This window comes from Mycteria americana, chromosome 7 (genome assembly GCF_035582795.1).
Source record: "Mycteria americana isolate JAX WOST 10 ecotype Jacksonville Zoo and Gardens chromosome 7, USCA_MyAme_1.0, whole genome shotgun sequence".
NCBI lineage: Eukaryota > Metazoa > Chordata > Aves > Ciconiiformes > Ciconiidae > Mycteria > Mycteria americana.
Window position 1 is genome coordinate 52,147,057 of NC_134371.1, and position 19,427 is coordinate 52,166,483.

Consider the following 19,427-nt stretch of genomic DNA (forward strand, 5'->3'; position numbering starts at 1 on the left):
AAGAGCTGTTTGTTTGGTTTTTCCCTTGCAAATCTCTCTCTGCCCCCATCTTTACTGTCTAGGGCACCAGGCAATAATGTCACTAACTTCTTATGGTATGTCCTTTTCACCATCAAGAGGTGCAAATATAGCATTACTAGACAACATGTTAGGCCCATCTACACAAGGAAAACCAGATCTTGGAAAGGCCAACTTTTCCCCATCCCAGCCCAATCCCTTCTGTGGTTTCTCAATTGTTGGAAGTGTTTCACCTCCCTGTGAAACTAAATCAGGTTTGGACAAGGATGGGCATCCCTTACCCTTTGATACTGAACCTCACTATGCTGATTTGGTGCTCCAGTTTTCACAGCCAGCCTCTAAGAGAACAAGCACACTGAGATGGTGCTTATTCAAGGGAGCACCACCTACCAAAGACATCGGACGAAGCTTGACGGGGCAACCACATGTTGAATCTCTTCCCATCTATCCAAAACATACCTCCTGAGATTCTAGTCGAGAACTGAAAGCAGGTAAATATTTCAAAACAACATCATATTGTGTCAAAACACATAGCTAAGATTACTGCAGCCTACTGAATTTGGTACATATCCAGTAGGAAACAGGTCTATATACACATGAAAACACGCAACGCAACACAACATTACTCCGCTGAAGGTTTAAAAGGAGCACTGCTGCGTTTTGACCCTGCCCAGATTTTTCTCTGCTACAGCAAGTTTGCTGACAAACACCCATGAGCACCGTCTCCTTTCTCCCGCCGTGCTGCAGTCGGTATCACCACCCACGGCCGGGCCGGGTTCAGGCTCGCAGGAGGACAAGCGGGCTGGAAGCAGCTCAGCTCACAGATGCGTGGCTGTGGGGACTGGCTTTTGCCAGTAATGGACAAATCTCCCACCTAGGCAAAGAAATATGGGAGCAAAAACAGTGAAAAACCACCGAAGCACGGCTATTTTCCAGTTTCTGTATCTAACGTTAACATTGAAAATTCTGCTGCGAGGACAGGAAGAAAGAAAAGATAACCTGACACGAAAATTGTGACATTGGAGCGAGGTACACAAAAGTCCTTTTCATGGCAAAGAAGTAGTCAAAATGACATCTATATCTACACCTAAGGAAAAATTTACTTCTGCCTTGAGGCAGCCTTGGCAATAACATTGTTGCAAGCAAAAAACAGTTTATGGGTTTGGGGGGGGAATTTAAATCAATTTATTTGTCAATTAATAAACTTCTGATTACTGCTCGTGCTATCGAAACACACACAACATGCGGGGAACAGCCCTTGCCCTCCAATCCCCTCGCCGTACCTGGTCCCGGCAGGGAGGCGACGGGGCCGGCACGTGGCGCTTCCTCCGCCGGCCGCGGTCCCCGCAGGGTCTGCCGGCTGCCCCGTGGCACGCGGCGCGTCCCTCGCGTCAGCTGGGCAGCTGCCTGGAACCAGCCGTGACCGGCGCGGGGCGGCCCTGCCCTCCTCCCTCAGCCCTCGCTGCCAACACCCTGCCGACCACGGCCGATGCCAACATCGACACAGCTCGACAGGTGAGCAGGCAGACCCGCAGGGAGCCCCTACAACATGGCGGGAGCATACCTCAGTATTAAGTTAGAAGTCGAACTGTAGGTGAACGTCCAGGAAAGTCTGCCATTTGCAACACGTCTGGAACCAGCCCACCCTCCCCCAGAGGCTGAGGGACAACTTGGAAACACACAGCTCTTCAGGACATCCATCTTTTGTCTGCCCTTTGGCAGCTGTTGTCAAAAATTTATATTGATTTTGTCAAAAATTGATTTTATTCTCACAAGCGAGCTACTCCCGGTCTCACCTTCCGCCTCTGCCACAAGCTCACACAGCTCAAACACGAAACACAAAGGACCGTCGGCACAAGCTACACGTGGCACTCACTCCACGAACAAATCAGAGCAAGCTGACAGGTTACCTCCTAACATTAAATTTGGTATCAATCCATTTTTAATTAAATATTAATAATTAACTCACAGAGGGAGCTGATGCACAGCAAGTAAATCCATCAGATTTGCATACCTCTGGAGAATGAACGATGTCTTACACCGCACAGAGGAGCTACATGCCGAAACACCAGTGAAGCAGGACACAAGAAATGAAAGAAATTAAGCAAGCAAATCCACCCTTCCTTAGGTCCCTTCATTCCTACTTCCAGAAGAAGGTCAGCATTGCCGCTTATTATGTGCATATGGTAAACAAATAGCTTATACAGACAAGTTGTTCTTAAAACAAATCAGAAGCACATCAGTGAAACATGATCTAAAATAAACCAGCTATGTTTGAGGATATCACTATTTCCTCTGGCGCTTCAGGATTCTGCAGCTGCAATAATTCTTCTAAAAAAAAAAAATTCAAAAAAGCTTAAAGCTTATGCTCCCACGAAAGAGGTTTCCAGACACAAATATATTTTATATATATACATACACACTCCATCACAGTAACCAGACCAGAACACTTGCACAGGAAAGCCCCTAGCCATACTTTAACATTTAGCTGTGTCGGCCAAGATTTTTTTTTTCTTGCTTCCCAACTATGCCAGCAAAAACCTTACTGCAGAAGCCTTTCTAGCGGCTGTGAAATTTTTCTGCCTGCATAAACTGTTCCTTTCACAGGACCCAGGTTAAGGAGCACCAGCAAAAAATCCTCCTCTCGTAGCCGTAGGGGCACCTCAGGAGGAAGTGGCAAGACCCGGTAATGAAAGCGTGCACGAAGGAGGGGTGAAGGCAAAGGACAGCATTGCATCAGTCTAGCTTACGTCCACAGAAAAAGGGAGGAAGCAGTAACTGCCATCACACTGGGCTGGTGCCAGCAGAAACTAAACTGCAAAGTCACAATCCTACTACAAGAAGTAACAGCAGTAAAATTCTGCACACAGGTCAGACTGACCAACTTTACTTTGACAGATGTGGCATTTTGTTTTCTATTTGGATTTTTGTGTCATGTTTTGTGTGTAATGTATAATCTTGAGAAACAAACAGACTGCCTGAAAATGTAAGTGCAAGCCATTCCATTTATGTCAAGCAGATACTAATCCTATTCCCCCCCAAGAGATGATTAAGTGTCAGTTGGGTTAACTGTTTCACTACTGATAAGATACATATCTCCATTTCTTTGCTAAAACCTATCTCTCAACTCCAAACCATCTTACGGGTAAAACCATCCACATATTTCCCCATCCAGCAGTAAACAACCTCTCCACTCTTCCTAATGAGCATCCTTATAATGCCACCTCATCCTGGCTACATGAAGTACTCAGTATTAAGAACAGAGAAGTGTGGGTTAGAAAACAACAAAAAAGTTCAAGACAGATTCAGTACAGTTATAAAAACTGCCCTGTCTTTCTACTCAAATATAAATCTTCTCTGCCCCCCTTTTTTTTAAACCCAGCTCTGCTGCAGGTTATCCAGCCTGCCACATCACATCAACGCAGAAACCAGTAAGGCCTGGCTGCAGAATTTAGGTCAGCTTGTCTGTGGAGTACATAAGGTCTTGCACACAGCCATGAATTTTCTAGTAATGCTTCAATAATCCCTCTTCATCCTGCTATGCAGCTATTTTACTAGTAGCTGCTAGCTTTCTTTCAACTCCCCAACAAATACTCTCCACAGGAGGGATGTTTGCAGGCGAATGAGCCACTATCTTTTCCTTGGGAAGCAGGAAGCTGGTTGTTGAATCAAATAAATGCTGATTCTTATTTCCCAAGACAAAAAAAGTGAAGGATTCCCAATGCATGCTAGAAAAGGACTTCCCTTTTTTAACCACACAAGGAAAGATATAATCAGACAGAGCTGGAAATTACCCCGAGAACATTAGGAATAATTTTCTTAACAGATCATCCAAACAAAACCCCACTGTTTCCACCTGGGTCAGTAAATAAAAAGTAACATCAAAATGTGACTAATAAATTCAGACAGTCAAAGGGACAGATGCTGGTATTTCTGGAGAGAAAGCATCACTTGAGGTGAAAAGCACTGTGCCTCTTCAAAGAATGCTTCCCTCTAGAAGTGAATTGCGGTCCACTGCCATCCCAAGCATTGCATGAGCACAGATAAGTAGTAGCCCTGTTCTTAAGGAATCTCTACAGGTGCATAATAACATGCAGTCTTTTCAGAACATGGTCCCTGAAGCAGGAGTTCCACATAAACTGGAAAGTACAGTTATGTAAGAAAAAAAAAAATTGACTACAAGAAGCCAAAACCTTGAACTTCTCTGTCTTCATACAACAGGATGAACCTAACCGAGTCGTCTTAAGTATGACAACTTGAAAGATGCAAATGCAAGAATAAATACCAGTTTCCAGGAATGGTTATGGGAATCCCAGCAAATAAAAACACAGCTAGCAAGCTGACAGTTGGTTTTGTCTTAAAACCCATCAGTCTGCTACCTTTCTGTGCCCTGTGGTTGCCACATACCATTGTGCTCCTCGAAAGCTGGCACTTCTATCTCCCTATTAGAACAAAGAATAAAACTGAGGAAAAACTCTTTCCTCAAGACATCAAATTGCTCTCCAACATTCAAACATTTGTTAAGAGTATTCCTAATCCATTCTTTCCAACTCACATGGAGCCTGGATATAGGGATTGGCAAACACATACTGAGCTGTACTGCACATTAGATGTGTAAATCAAATACCCCAGAAAACGCAAAGTTGCACTACCTCAGATCTATTACAGAACTCAAGCATATAACATGCACCCATGCCAGGCACAAAGATGATATGGGTGTCATTACTGGGCCGCCGTTGTATCACACATGTTAGCAAGACTTTTTAAGGAACAGAACTGTATTTTTATAACTAATCATCATCCACAACTGCACTTCAGCTCAGCATCAGACAACTTTTCCCATTCCCGGCTCAGTACCTGATCAGGCTGTGCTTCTCCTCCTTCCTCCTCCGGCTTCAGCTGGGCTGAGCACTGGCTCCAGGAGGCTCTGGTGATAGGAATACCAAGCCGGGCGCTGACAGTCACTTTCTCATTTTGACAAGCGCTATGGACTCTTCCTGTATAAAAACAAACTGCTGTGAATCAAAGTGGCCGAATAAAGTGTTGATGCTAGCGGGGCATCAGAGAAATGCTGCTCTGCGACACAGAAGGAGAACGTTAGTCATCCTTTTGCCACCAGTGCCTCATCTCTGGGGAGGGCTGAGCACACTCTTATTTTAATAATTTCAGAAATACTTTAAATTAGTTGTCCTATTCTCAAAGAGCCGAGATCCCTCAAACTAGCAACTTGCCATTTCCCCACATACTTTCTTAAACATATTGGCTCATCCAAACTTAACCAAGAGCACTGCTATTTTGCTATTTCTACGCCACCGCTTCCCTACACCACCATAAAAGCCAGACCAGACCCCAGTGACGTGGTAGGTGCACACTGCATATGCTCCACACAACCGCTTCGATCACACTTGAACTGCTGCATTAAAGCAGTATGCCAGGCAAGCAGCTCACCTTGAGTCAACGAGCTGCCTGAAAAACCTCCGGAAAACACCTCTATCCCCAGGACAAACAAAATGGAGAAGAAACGGGATTCTCCCCCCTCCTCCTTTATCCCAACACTTCCACCAGCCAAGACCCCAGCATGGCTGCCTTCACATCCAGCAACCCAGAGGCTCCAGGGCAGAGCAGAGCCCACAGATGGAAAGTAACGACTCAGCAAAACGAACAGCCAGACTCCAGCAGGTAATTCATGAGTATTTATTTTAGTTTGCTGCTTATTAAGTATGCCTCGTTATAAATCAAGTATTTTACAGTAATTGCCTCCAATCAACAAACTCCAAGAAAGCCGCTATGTAGACCGACGCTGCTTCATAACCAAAACGAGTCCCCTAGCACCAGGCACGACTCTACACGACTCTGCGTGCAGCAGGCTGGCAACCACTGCCTCGCTGACCTTCTTGTGCCTCTCCTGCCCTGGCTGCACCCCAAGGAGCACTGCTGCATGCCCAAGCCCTTCCCCAGCACTGCCGACCGCTGCACACTGCTGCCAGGGTGCAAATGCCAGCACAGCAGGGCGCTCACTGCAAGGCTGGCAAGCCCCAGCCCGGCTGGCAGCAGCACCTTGCCGGGAACGGGGGCAGCCCCCCAGCACAGGGAATGCCCTGCAGCCAGGGCTCAAAGACAAGGACAACCAGCTGCATCCCCTGCTTCAGCCACCAGCCCATTGCTTCCACATCGGCGGCGGCTGCGGGGGAGAGCTGCTCTGCCATAAGGGTCTGCGCCCAGTGCCAAGCACAGTGCACTCACCCACTTGAGCTGCTCCCAAGCCACTACAGAAAAAAACAAAAACCAAACCAAACCAACACACACACACACACACATACCCCTCTTAATTTATTTTCTGAGGCCTTTTCAGGGTTAGCACCCGCTGGCACTCCGAAGCCCACAGGAACAAGCCCTGTGTCACGCTTTCCACTGAGAGCATTTTAAAGGTCAGCAGGAACCTGCTGTTCCAGGTTTCTTCTTAGCGGTAGAGACCCAGGATACGGAGATGGGAAAGACACTGCCAAATATGCAAATAAAATATGCATCTTAAAGAATTTCCTCCTTCAAAGGGTTCGGGGTGGTCAAGTGGTCTCAGAACTAAAATCCCTTTGCAGCATACATCACCAGAATTGGAGGTTTCAGAGACAGTTTTTTAAATACACAGAGAAAAAAAGCTCTGACAAAGGTTTATTGCAAGCAGGTTTCAGAACAGACCTTTGGATTGTACTTGAGCTCTGACAGAAAACGCTCTCATAGCCACAGGGCCGTTCACCTTGGCTGTTCCTGTAACCTTTTTTCACCAGGTCAGAAACCCACATAAGAAGGGCCTAAGCAGAGCTCACCATGCCCTCCAACCCCTCCTCGGCAGCCACCCCAAAGGCAACAAACAGTTTTTGGAAGCAGAAGGCAAAGGCAGTTCCCATGTCCAAAGTAGGACGGCTGTGTTTTTTGAAAATGCATCAGCCTTTAAGGAAAGGTGTCAAGAGAGGCCAAACACCACCACCACCACCACACTTGGTAAGGCATGGAAGAACAGGACAGCTTGTCTTCAAGAGCTCCATCACAATCTGAAAGACTGCTGAGGTCCATCACCACCACCCTCCCCTTCCCAGGACAGACTGAGCACAGGAGGTGGAACGTACCTAGAGGAGAGGTGGAGGAAAACAAATGAAAAAACACACTCCTAAGATTTTTATTTCTTTTTTTTTTTAAAAAAGATACTAAAGCAGAAATTCTCACATAAATCATATCAGTACATAAGCAGATGCTTGGGCAGAGCCAAGACCAGTGAAGGAATCTTCCCCACAGTTTTTGCCACAGAAATCCTCCTGGATTTTGTTCCAAATCCTGTTTGAAGAATTCTCTCTTTATGCTTCTTCCCTCAGCTCCCCCCTCCCACTTTTGAAATGACAACCTCAATTTATTAAAACAAAGCAATGTCTTACTTACAGAAACATCTGCTCTGATACAAGAATACACACCTCCTCTTATAGATTCAGTATGTGACACAGTGGGTACGAAGGAGATTAAATAAGGAGCACATGTACCACTTCTCTTATAACCTAGTCCCCTCTGGCACTCATTCCCTTTAATCCTTTTCTTTCAGGCCCCTTCAGCATAGGGAAAGACTTACACCCCATTTACACTAGGGTGTTGGCATTACCCAGTGCCAATTTTATCTGAAACACAGCCAGGCACTTGGCACTTCAGACGTAACACGTGCAGCCTCCAAATGCCACATCCTATATACTGTAGCCTACGTGTGGCTGCCTTCATTTATACAGTCACTTGATCAAACATCTTTTCCACTAAGGAAAACATTATTTCTGTTGCGCTTAACAGGGGTTGCATTTAACAGGGAAACAATCATGCTAACAGAGTGAAAAAAAACAGATTATGCACTTACAGAGCAAATTATTATGAATTCTGTAAAGAAAGGAGGAGAGAAATCACAGTATTTGGGGGAAGAAGTAGAGATCTTGGAAGAAAACCTCAGCTAATAAAGTGAAGCAGTTCCAGTCACTAGAGGTTTAGTTTCAGCACAACTGAACAATTTTCAGTTCTACACGTATCTCCAAGCACCTAGCCAACAGCATACATTTGACAATCACCAAAGATGGTGAAGGAAGATGGTTAAACGCCATCTTCCTCCCTCGTCACTGCATAAGAAAAACAACAAACCACCACACGGGAAAAATGTCATGCCATCAAGAGAGAAGAAAAACCCTAAACTAGCACAGAAACCTACTGTAGAAGTATTGTCGAAAGCAGCATGTAACCTAACCAGATAAATACCAGATTTTGTTGCTATCTCTGAGCAAGGTTTCACAACCAGCTTAAGCTGATTTGTGGCCACCCTGCTGCTTAAGAGAGCAGTCGCCCCTGGACGCACTCCCACCCTCTGCCCTGGTGTGTGCCTGGGAGAAGCGTCCTGCCCGACCAAGGCAGAGGTGGGTGGGCAGGAAGGCAGGACTTCCCCTTTCAACAGCAGTGTGAGCTCAAACGTGCTCCAGCTGGTCTTGAAACCACACTCCCTTTGGAAAGCACCTTAGGCATTGCTCCTACTCCATGGGAGCCTACAGGATCCCGCTGCCGCTCCCTGCAGAGTTCATTGTCCATGCTAGGGCCTCGCTGCAGCTTTTCACATGCCACCCAACACCCCCTTTATTTTGGGAGCTCCCTGTAATTCTTCTCTTTGCTGCCACCTCCTCTTCGCCTCTGCATGAGCCAGGGGCTGTGTGCACACTTCTCCCTGCTTCCTCTCTTCTGTTGCAGGAGGCAGGAATATAACCAAGACATTAACAAACCAAACCTTACTGGGCAAGCAGGCAAAATTTCCCAGTGCTATAGGTAACCCGTTGTTTGACCCACAGGCAATAAGAGAGGGGGCTGCTGCTGGTGGCTCTGGCATTACATTCTTTAGCAGATAGCAAGCCAGATCTAAGATCTTACCAGTTCAGACAGCAAGCAGGTAAATAATCAGACACTGAAGAAGCCTTAACATGGCTGGGGTGACAGAAAGCAGCAGCTACCAGAGCACAGAGGGCCGCCATCCTCTCTTCATTCACAAAAGAAACAGCAGAGGAGGAGCACTCTGTGCTTCTCGCACTGACCAGCTGCATACTGGTTGTGACCACGCTGCTCTGGGCTGCTGTGCACATGGACAGACTGCGATTTTACAACACAAATTAGGCAGGTGCAAAACTATTCAGCCAAAACCAGGCTTGTACCAATTCAGCCTGCAAGTTTACAGGTGCAAGTTTACAGGTGCCCATTAAATTTGCTGTAATTAATACATATGTCCACACAGGGGTCTGTATTACTTTGCAACATGCTTTCCAGCTGATTGCAAACTGGGAGAACTTGGCCATTCAGCTGTGAGCATGAAACCCCAGTTTCTGGAGATGGGACTCCCTCAGTCAAACAAACAGAATTCATACGCTTTCCACATGCAGAACAGTACATACAACTTCACGCTTTAAGATTTTCTTTTATATTTACTCACACTTATCTCAACAATTTTGTTATCTCCTTTCCTCTGTCACACTGTTACTATTTTCTTTTGTATTTCTGCATGCCTCTCATGTTTTTATTTTCTGGCTTTACTACATGCTTTACTATTTTTGTTCTCCTGTAACTCTGGCCCCAGCGGTTTGTTTCTTTAAAATCTGTTTTGGTTAAACTTATTGATGCTAATAAGGACACTCTTAAATTCACCTTTCAGTCTAGGTACATCCTAAATCAAATTACACTAAAAATAAACAAAGCATAACCACAAATTTTAACCACTGCAAACGGAGTCTTGTCCAAACCACTGCATTTTTCATTTTCCTCATTTATTATTAGTACAATTCTGTCTCATTCTCAGTCCACTCTTTTTTCCAGGAACTACTCTTCTCTCATTATTCTCTTGTTAGACGCTTTCCTACCCACTTTCCATCGGGGCACTAGCCCTGACCAAACTCACAATTTCTGCAGCACCAACGAGCATTTGTGTACCTGCATTCCTCCACTTCCTTGTTTCAAGAGCCAACAGATTTGTTGTCAGAGGGATAGGAAAGGAGAGGAGCAAAACTATCAAGCCAGTCTTCCCTTTTTGTCTGCTAACAATGCCAACGAGGTAAAACAGTGAAGAAATTTAGTATGGGTTATAAAACAGCAAACATTACTTTAAAAAACTCAAGTGCATGAAAAGTTTCATTTCCCTTTTGTTAGTTCCTCTTCTAAGCTAGGTAGTTTAGGCTTTATTTCTTAATTTAATTAGACAGAAAGCAAGTACATGAAAGTTTCTGGATGGCAGCCATTGAGAGGAACCCTGTATGTAGACTTCTCAGTTTATATTTTTAAACACCAGTCAGATTAAGCATGAAGTCTGGTTCCTCCGTGCATCTTTGATGAAGGCAATTGCTAATGCATGTGGAAAGTGTTTGTAACCATAGTGGTGCTTGAAAACAAAGCAACCTAGTGTGCTACCTTTCACACTTCTCACTCAAGTTTTAATGCAGACTGTCAGACCAAAATAATTCCTATCCTCCCTTTCCACGATCTGTACACAAAGCACTATGTAGAAATATGCAAGATGGACTTTTTTTAATCATTCACTGACATTTGCATTGGTTTAGTGGACAAATTTATACTGAACAATCCGAATGACATCAGCTTAACAATGTGTTCCTCTGTGCAGCACAGCAAAGGCGACAAAACGTCTATTACGTAATACTTCTGTATAAAATATTAATATTCACAGAGGAAGCTTTTTAACTGAAAGGTTATTTTCAATGATTAGTAAATCAGTGTTGTATAAGCTTGGTTTTTTAATCAGTGCATTTGAGATAGACAACAAAAACTATACTTGTTGACAAAATATGACAAAATCAACTTTGTATATGCAGACATCAAGGTATAGGAACAATCTCCCTGGGGTTACCAGCTTTTCTTTTGACCTTAAGGTACTGCAAGGTTATAGGACTGCCTCCATCTCTAGCACACACAGCTTCAGCAAGCCTGCACTAGGGTTATTTCAGGTATGGGTGTTCTTTATACAAGTTCTCACACCAGCTGAAAGCATGTAAGTTTCCTTTCCTTCCTATCCTGCAATGGCTGAAGAACAGATAGATATTCAGACGTCATATTCATATATACATCCTATGCACTTGGTTTTTTTCCTTAGAGCTGTGATCCCAACTTGGAAAATCACTGCAGCAAGAATAAAGTGCTTCAAACAAAGTCCACCAAAAAAACCAACGTTGCTTTTAGTGGGCATGTTGGTATCTGTGGCTTTGGCCAGACTTGAAAACACTAGAGGTGCAGCAGCCCTGGCTTCTGTAGAACCCAAGGGCAATCAGGAACACCTTTTACAGAGAAACTTATCTCAGTGCTGACTTGTAAAGAATGAAGTCCAAGGAGAAAAAAGAACCCTGCATCTTGGCTGTGGCTTTGTAGCCATTAGGTTGCATGGGGGAGGGTGGGAGCCTGCCTCGCTGCTTCATTGCAAGGGCTATAAAGAGCCTTCGTGTTTGTTTTTTTCCTTTTTCTGTGTGTATCTTTACATAATGAATCTAAGGAAGGGGTCCATCTAGGGCATCACCGGCCTCCAGCAGATGCTCCAGGACACCGTTTGCTGTAGGTCTCATTGTATTTACCAGCTCCACGTGAGTGTCACAGATAAGACATCTAAAACAGCAGCAGACACCTGTATCTAGGCAGCCCCACCCATGGTCTCAACATACAGGGGAAATCATCAGGAGATGTGACTTAGAATAATCCTGAGCAAGTGAATAGAGAGGGATTTTAAAACTCCAGTTTGGGAACTGTGCAATTTTTTCAAATTTAAATGGGCAGCAAACAGTTTGTAGAGATGTTTGATAGGAAAAGGTAGCAACAGCATTTAATGATCTGTTATGCCCACCCCTTGGGTCTGAGAAATCTTCCATTGCATTTTCCTGGTCTTCAATGGAGACCTTCATAAGACAGAACACCTGAGATGCCCAACTTTTAACAAAAATACCATATACAGAGAGGATTCTTTTTTAATGCTAACAAGGAGCAAGGCAGATCACAAGAACCAGACCATTTCTTTTTCTATTGATCACACAATACAAAATGCAGGACCATGGTGAATAAAGGTGATTGCTATCCTCACCCAGTGCTGGCTGCCACATGCTTTCAGCGTGGTTATTTTTTCTGCTTCTTCATCAGTTACCTTCAGCAAGAAAAGGGTCTCTGAAAAGAAAAAATCTGAGCAACAAATAACTTCCCTCTTCCCCTAAGGGTGGCTGTATTTTACACCATGATTTTTTCTGAAGTCTTGAATATCACAACTACTTCAGTCTTAGAACAAATCACTTCTGAGGAAAGAGCTCAAGTGGAAAGAAGGAAAAATATAGGTAGCAACAGTTTTGAGACTACAAGAACAATGTGTTTTCATACCCTGATTTATACTTGAAGAGGCGGAAGAAGAAAAGGGAAGGTAGTTCTTTTAAAACAGTGCCAACAAACAGGTCCTTGGTGCAGCCATACTCTCTTCCCATACTACTGTCTGCCTCCAAGTGTTGGGAAAAAAGTGGCATTTTGCTGGCTTGATTCCAAGAAAACAAGCTTCCTCCTTCCAAGGATATCTCCTTGAACACTCTGGCAGCTGCTACATGAAGGTCTTTGGGCTTCTCTTCCTACCCATTTCCTGAAGGGGGACAGGAACCTGTTCTTGCAAGACTGGAAGAATACAGCTGAAGAGAATATAGAAATAAATGAAAAGAGCTTCAATTGCTTTAATTAAAGAAATTTGTGGTGAGAGAAAGATTGAAGCAGTGTCAGTCAAAATTAATGATGTGGAAATGAGTATTACTGATGGTATTAGAAAGTGCCAACTTGACTTGTGACGCACTTTCCTTTTTAACATGCCAAAACCCAAGATGATTCTCAAGAAGTTAAACACTAGAAATACTGGCTTTGTTCTTTCCTAAATTTGTTTGGAATCTCTGAGGGGAAAAACTGTTTGGCAAGCAATCAGTACCTATTCTTCGTTATATGGTTAAAAGAAAATTGCACTCAATTTGCTTAGACCAAAAGATCTTCAGCCAAACCCATCCCAAACACAAGCAAGTCAAACTTTGAAAATAACAGAGCTCAAAGCGTTCTCAAGGTAAGAGGTACAGAATAGCTTTGAAACACTAATTACAATTGCTTTTACAAATATAATGCTGGTAGCTGCTAGAAAACTGTAATTCACAAACATCCTTCTCCATATTTCAGCCCTTGTCTGGCAAATACTTACAAGTGTAGGCCCACAGCACCTCAACCTCACAGCCAAGAATAAATACTTTCAAGATCAAGCACCTTTACCAGAGAGCCTTATCATGCGTGCGTACTCATGAGACTATACATGTGTGGAAAATTAGTCATGTGCACAAGTCTTTGCATGGTGAAGTCCACAAATTTTTCACTGCTTGTTATAAAAAGATGTTTAAAATGTCAGTTATGCAAAAGCACAGACAAGTCTTTATCTAAATGTAAGGATTCTGGGGCAAATTATTTCCATTTTTCTTAATACATCAATAGCTTTTTTTTTCTAGGATATAATCTTCCCACTGCCAAGAGACAATAAATGAATAAATAAAACAAAACAGAAAGAAAGCGGGAAAAAAAAAAAGAAAGGAGAACTGCGTAGTCTCATTTCAATGCTAGCAAGAAATGGAGACATTTAAACAGCAGAAACTGCAATAACGTTTTGTTCTTTCCACTTTATATAGTAACATTGGAGTATAACGTAAATACTAATTGTGTTTTATGAATATTTAGGGATCTACAGCAATTTTATGAATTAATTGGAAGATACAGATTGCTTTTTTGAAAAGAAATGAAAAACCTTCACAGTTCATTATTTGGTAAAATACTAACTCTGGAACTCCCTTTTGTTTGCATCCAGTTGAGAAACTAGTTTACTGGGTTCCCCCATGACATCATTTGTGACTCAAGCTACTCCTCAGTAAAACAGCCATCACCAGCCCCACACTGATTAAGTGCTTTAAGCCTCAGGACACTAATTCATCCTCAGTGATCACAGTGTCCATGTACCTGTATCAAAACTGCTCTCTGGCTCTTAGAGGTGCAGGAGAAAGCGAAGGGAGACCCTGAGCTGAGGCACTGAGTCAGCACTCTGCCTGCAAGACATCCCAAGCCAGCCCACCGGCATGCAGCAAAAGGTGGAACTGACACAGCAGCTGGTGCTATCGGAGAACACAAGGGGGAAAAGAAACTCAGCCAGTGGTACAGGACCTGATTCAAAATCCACTTACTCCCACTGGCTTCAACAGGTTTTGAATGGGACCTCAATACACAGAAGGAACGGGAAGACCTGGGGAAATGAAAAGAACTAACTTCAAGGCAGGAAATTTCAGCACAGTCACTTCTTATAAAACTGCACTTCTTATAAAAAGCCACAACACACATGGTTGCAAGCGCTTTTGACCACAGGGATGCACATACCCTTTTCTCCACTAGCCTTTACTTTCTTATCCTCCTGTCACTGGCAGGACCTATTGCAAGCATATCACCAACAGCATTAGCTTTTTTCTCACTCTCCAGGCATGCAGTCAAGACAGCTGTCCATACACAGGATGTGCAGTCGTGATATCTCTGTACCACCACCTACCTACTGCTACAGAAGAGAAGGAGGCTTGTCTGAGGTGACAGGAACACACGGCTAAGAAAGAACTGGAATACAAGAACTATATTTCACGTGTGCAGCTATGTGTTAGCGCAACGTACACTACTTAATCTTTCCACAGCAAGCACCTAAGTGCTTTCACTCTCTTTGCATTGTTACTATACAGGATTGTTCCTATTAATAATTACCTTCCTGTGACAGCAGCACGCAGACTTTCTCCGTTGCCGGTGCTGCTGCTTCAGAATTCCTCCTCCAGGTCTGAACATGCTGGACAGATTACCGTCCCCCCAAGGATGTCAGCACTGGTACGGATATCTGTTATGCATATCTGGATCTTACAAAATAAATTACTGCTTAATGCTGCTCCCTTCCCCACGTTACCTCATGTAGCCTTTGTAAACTTTGGATCTTTATCAAAGTAAACTCGATTGCAAATAACAGTATCTATTTAAATATTCCTCGCTTATTATGTGCAAGAAAACATATATAGCAGACATAACAGACAAGTGTTTTTCACACTAAGCAACATACAGGAAAAGCACTAAATGAGATTACTTATAAAGGCAATGCTTGCTCAGAAACAGGAGAAAATGGTGTACAGCACAGAAAATATAGCCACAGTAGCATATTCCTAGATCAGGACCTCATAAATCAATTTCAACTAACAATAAAAGGTTTATAGGGGATTTGTAAATCACAAAGAATGAATAGGCTCCTGGCCTCCAAGCAAGGCTTGGTGAATTAATTTAAGATGGCAATCAAGTGCAAATAACATAACACTAACCTTCTATACTACCAATCCTTACCTGAAGTTTGAAGAAAGGGGATTTCCTCTGCCACCAGGAAGAAGGGGGGGAAGGGAAAAAAAAAAAAAAGACACAGAGAAAGGGACTTAGCTACCCCACCTGGGATGAGAGTGCTTTTTTTGATAGCTCAGAGCTGTGCGATGAAAATCTCTGTGCTGTTCCTGCAAATTTCTCACATCCTAAAGCCCTCTCTCCCAAACAAGGGGGCATAGCCATTCCCCACCTTCAGTTTTAGAGGCAGAAAAGATGATCCTTTCCTATCACGGCTGACAAGCATAATGCTGTAAAAAACAAAATGCTTCTCTACACTATTTTTTTTTAAAAAGCTGTAACTGACAATGCTTATGAGTAGCAGGTATCCCAAAGCTAGTACTGAAGATGTTTTGCTCTCTGCACCAGCAGCCAAGCCAAGTAAAACATCACTTTCAGCACCACCATTACAGGAAGTACTGCTGAGACTTATTCCACCAAACAACAGGCTGGTTACCACTACCGTCCTCCATTTTCAAGTCTGAGTAACCTACCTCATGGCTCTTACACACTGGGAGCGTCCAGAGGAGAAACTGCCACAGGCTGCTGGCGTGCTGTAAATGCACAGCCTGCATCCCCCCACTGACCGCAGACCAGCTTCCCTAAAGGATGCTGGGCAAGTCACAAGCTTTCTGTGCCTGAATTCGTGTTTGTTTAACAGCAGTGGGAGCACTTGTAACGGGGACAGGGGGGAAATGGAGGTTGCAAGACAGAGGAGCTGCTGTGCCAGGCTCAGGGATCCTCAAGGAGCAGGAGTCGATATTGCCACGTACTGGGGAGCAGGGGGAAGGGAGGAGACGTGCCTCCTCCCTTCAGAACACAGATGATTCTTTGACAAGGGCTATTTTTGTCCTGAAGATGTGTTTTATTGACCGGTTTAGGCCCCTTTAATCTGCGTGTGGTGCAACACCAAGAACAGTTGACCCCATACAAAAGACACACAGCTGGCGGTCCCCACATGGATTCAATACCACCAATCTCGGAAGGGGGCTCGCTTTTTTCAGCCGCATTCCCCAGTAGCACGTTGTACTGCCAGCCCCGCAGCCGGGGCTGGCCCCGCTACCGCCGCCGCTCGCCCCCCGCACACGCGGGCGCGTCCTGCGTGGATGTGCAGCCCGAGGCGAAAACACCGCGTCGAGTCACGGCCGCTCCTCGGGGTCCCGCCAGCAGCTGTGCCAAGGGTTTGCGGTGCCCCGAGGCACACCGGCGCTGGCGGCAGTACAAGCAAGCCCATCCAGGCCGTTTTGAAGGCAGAGAAGAGAAGAGAAAAGAAGGCAGGCAAGCGCGACGGAAAGCGCAGGGAGGGAGAGGCGGGAGGCGCCGGTGCTGGTGCCGATGCCGCCCCCTCCCCCGCGGCCGCTCCGCCGCCTCGCCCGACCGCCTCCCGCCGGCCCCGCGCTCGCCTCACCTCAGGGAGGGCCCCGCGGGCTGGGGGACCCCGAGAGCCGCCCGGCCGTGCCGGGCCGGGCCGTGCGTGCCGCGGGGACGCAGACCTTCTCCGGGGCGGTCACTCCCGCGGCGCTGCCATGCGGCCGGCGGTGGACGGGGAAGGGGAGGCGGAGGCCGAGGCCGAGGCCGGGCCGGGCGGGCTCGGCTCCTAGCGGCGCCCTGCAGCGCGCTCTCCGCATGCGGCGCGCACCCGCATGGCTCGGCGCACGGACGGCACCGGCTGCCGGCGGCGGCGAGGGCCGGCCCCGCGGCCGAGAGCACCGCCCGCGGCCCGGCGGCGGCCAATGGCTCCCGCGGCGCCGCGCATGTGAGGGCCGGGCCGGGCCGCGCCGGCCCCGCCCGCTCGCCCCCCGCGCAGCCGCCGCGCTCAGGTGCCTGCGGGCCGCCGCGCACCGCGCCGCGCCTGGCCTCGCCGGCCGCCGCCTGACCCGGCGCTCCGGCCTCGGGCTTTGGGGCGCGGCGGCCCGGCCGGGAGCAGGGGAGCTGCTGCGCGTGACCTGCGGAGATCGCCGTGCGGGGCGTCGTGCTGGGGCGCCGAGCGGGGTCTGCAGGGCGCAGCAAACCCCGCAGCAGGGCGCTCGTTTGGGCGGCAGCACCAGAAGCGAAACGGCTGGTGGCAAAGCCAGTGGTTTGTTCTCGTTGCGCAGGTAAATGAAGTGTGGTACGTGAGGTAAATAAAACAGCGACAAGTTCAAGTGACGTGTTTTAATTATTAAAATGTTATCTGAGGAAGAAGTTTTCTTGCATCTGTCTTGAGCCCTTGAGGGAAACAGAAAGTCAAAGGCAGGTTTAGCTTGGGTGGGGGGCGGCAGCCGTTTGGATCACAGGGACTGATCCCCGCACCGCCGCTCCAGAGGCTGAACACGCTGAGGAAAGAGCCGCACTGAACCTGACCCTCCCCCCCAAATCCATTAGAAACTTTTTTTCCTCCGTTAACTGAAAGGGCACCAATATCCTGAAGTCTTTGGTGAACACCGACCTGACAAGTGACCAGACCTGTGGGTTTTTTAACTAGAACTGGATGTAACCTGTTGCTTTTAGAACTATATTGAACTTGCTCAAGAATGGAATTTAAAAAAAATATTGGCTTATCTTCTTCCGAATTTTGCTTCATCCCCATGATTTCTAGGAACTGGAGGAGATGGGAAATGATCCTTAGGTGCTTGTTCAGAATAGATTTATGGCCCTTTAAAGATTGAGAATATCCCCTCTATATTTTTAGATGCGTTTTTAATCAGACCTTCTGCTCTAAATGACGGTAAGATGTATCTAAGATTACAAATGAAAGCACTTCTTAGCAGCAATTCCACTTCTGAGACCAGAGAAAATCAGGCCAGCTTGTCCTGCTCTCAGCTGTTCAGCACTATTTTCATACCAGAGTTTTCATCTGGTGGAGAGTTTTAGCAGAGTTCCGATTTAGTCTAATGAGCTGTCGATTATTTTAAGCTTTGATTTTCAATACCTTCATTTGGCCTTTTAGTTATTTTCTTCCCTGAGATCATCAACACTTGTGTTATTTTTGGCCAGCATTTTAGACCTTACTGTTTCCTCAGTAAGGCAAATTTATTATGTCTTTATTTCTGCTCTGACCCAGTGGCCAAGCCACATAGGGTGTGTAATACTGGGGCTCCGCAGTGATGTAGGGTTAATAGAGATAAAAGCAGTCCAATCTGGTAAACATCAAGGCAAGTGAAAACAGATAATAACAAGAGCTGCTGGCTGGGAAATCCTGACTCGCTGGCAGCTGGCAGAGAAATTCAAGCGGAAGAAAAAGGATTTTTTCAAATGCCAGAGCTGGTCAGAGCTAGCTGAATCCACATTCACTCGGCAGTCAAGACACCTTGCCAAGCTGAGGCACACCAGCAAAACAAATGAATAGCTCTGGGGACCCGAGGCAGAAGATGCCTGGAACTGGGTAGATCCAGATCCAATTAGAGTCCCTTTCTGATGGGGCAAACACAAGTGTGAAAGACTTACCTCCTACAGAACGTATGCTGGGTTGCTTGGTTTGGGTTTTTTCCCCTTGTTGTGATAAGTATTTAAAGGTAACTCAAATTTTCTTTAAAACTCTTTACATTCCATCCTTTCAAGCTCCTCTAGCAGAGACCTCTCCCGCTGTCTCAGGTTTGGTCTTCTGTGGGCTCAACTCTCAGTGCTTTTGGGCAGCTCTTTCTGGATTGCTGTTTCTGGCTCTGGCCACCTGGGACATGCTGAGATGGGATAGAAGAGAGAGGAGGGGAGTTAAACACCTGAAAGAGCTCGGTTGGGGGCAAAAAATGTCCCAGCTGTTCTGTTATCCTGCTGTAGTCTATAGGGTCGTTTCAGCAGAACTAGAAGTCAGCCAGCTCCAAGTTACTCCATGTGATAAAAGAGATGCCAGAAAAACAGAGACAGTGGAGGAAAAATGGCTTCTTTCCGCTAGCACAGTTTTGACATTGGTCCTTTACAATTAAAATAAAATAATATTGTTATTTTGA

General features: G+C 45.8%; 1 protein-coding gene across 3 annotated transcripts in view; it reads right to left on the minus strand.

The window, feature by feature from the left end:
* Nucleotides 1-17,207, minus strand: part of LRRC8D (leucine rich repeat containing 8 VRAC subunit D) — a 52,395-nt gene extending 35,188 nt beyond the window's left edge. Inside the window, exons 1-2 of one of the 3 annotated variants that reach the window (XM_075508430.1) lie at nt 16,910-17,206; nt 4,876-5,015 (exon numbers count right to left, since the gene is read on the minus strand). The gene's annotated coding sequence lies outside the window, so the exon portion shown is untranslated. Of the gene's footprint in view, nt 1-4,875; nt 5,031-16,909 lie in introns of all 3 variants that reach the window. The other 2 variants (XM_075508432.1, XM_075508433.1) reach the window with 2 other exon arrangements.
* Nucleotides 17,208-19,427: the final 2,220 nt, after the last annotated feature.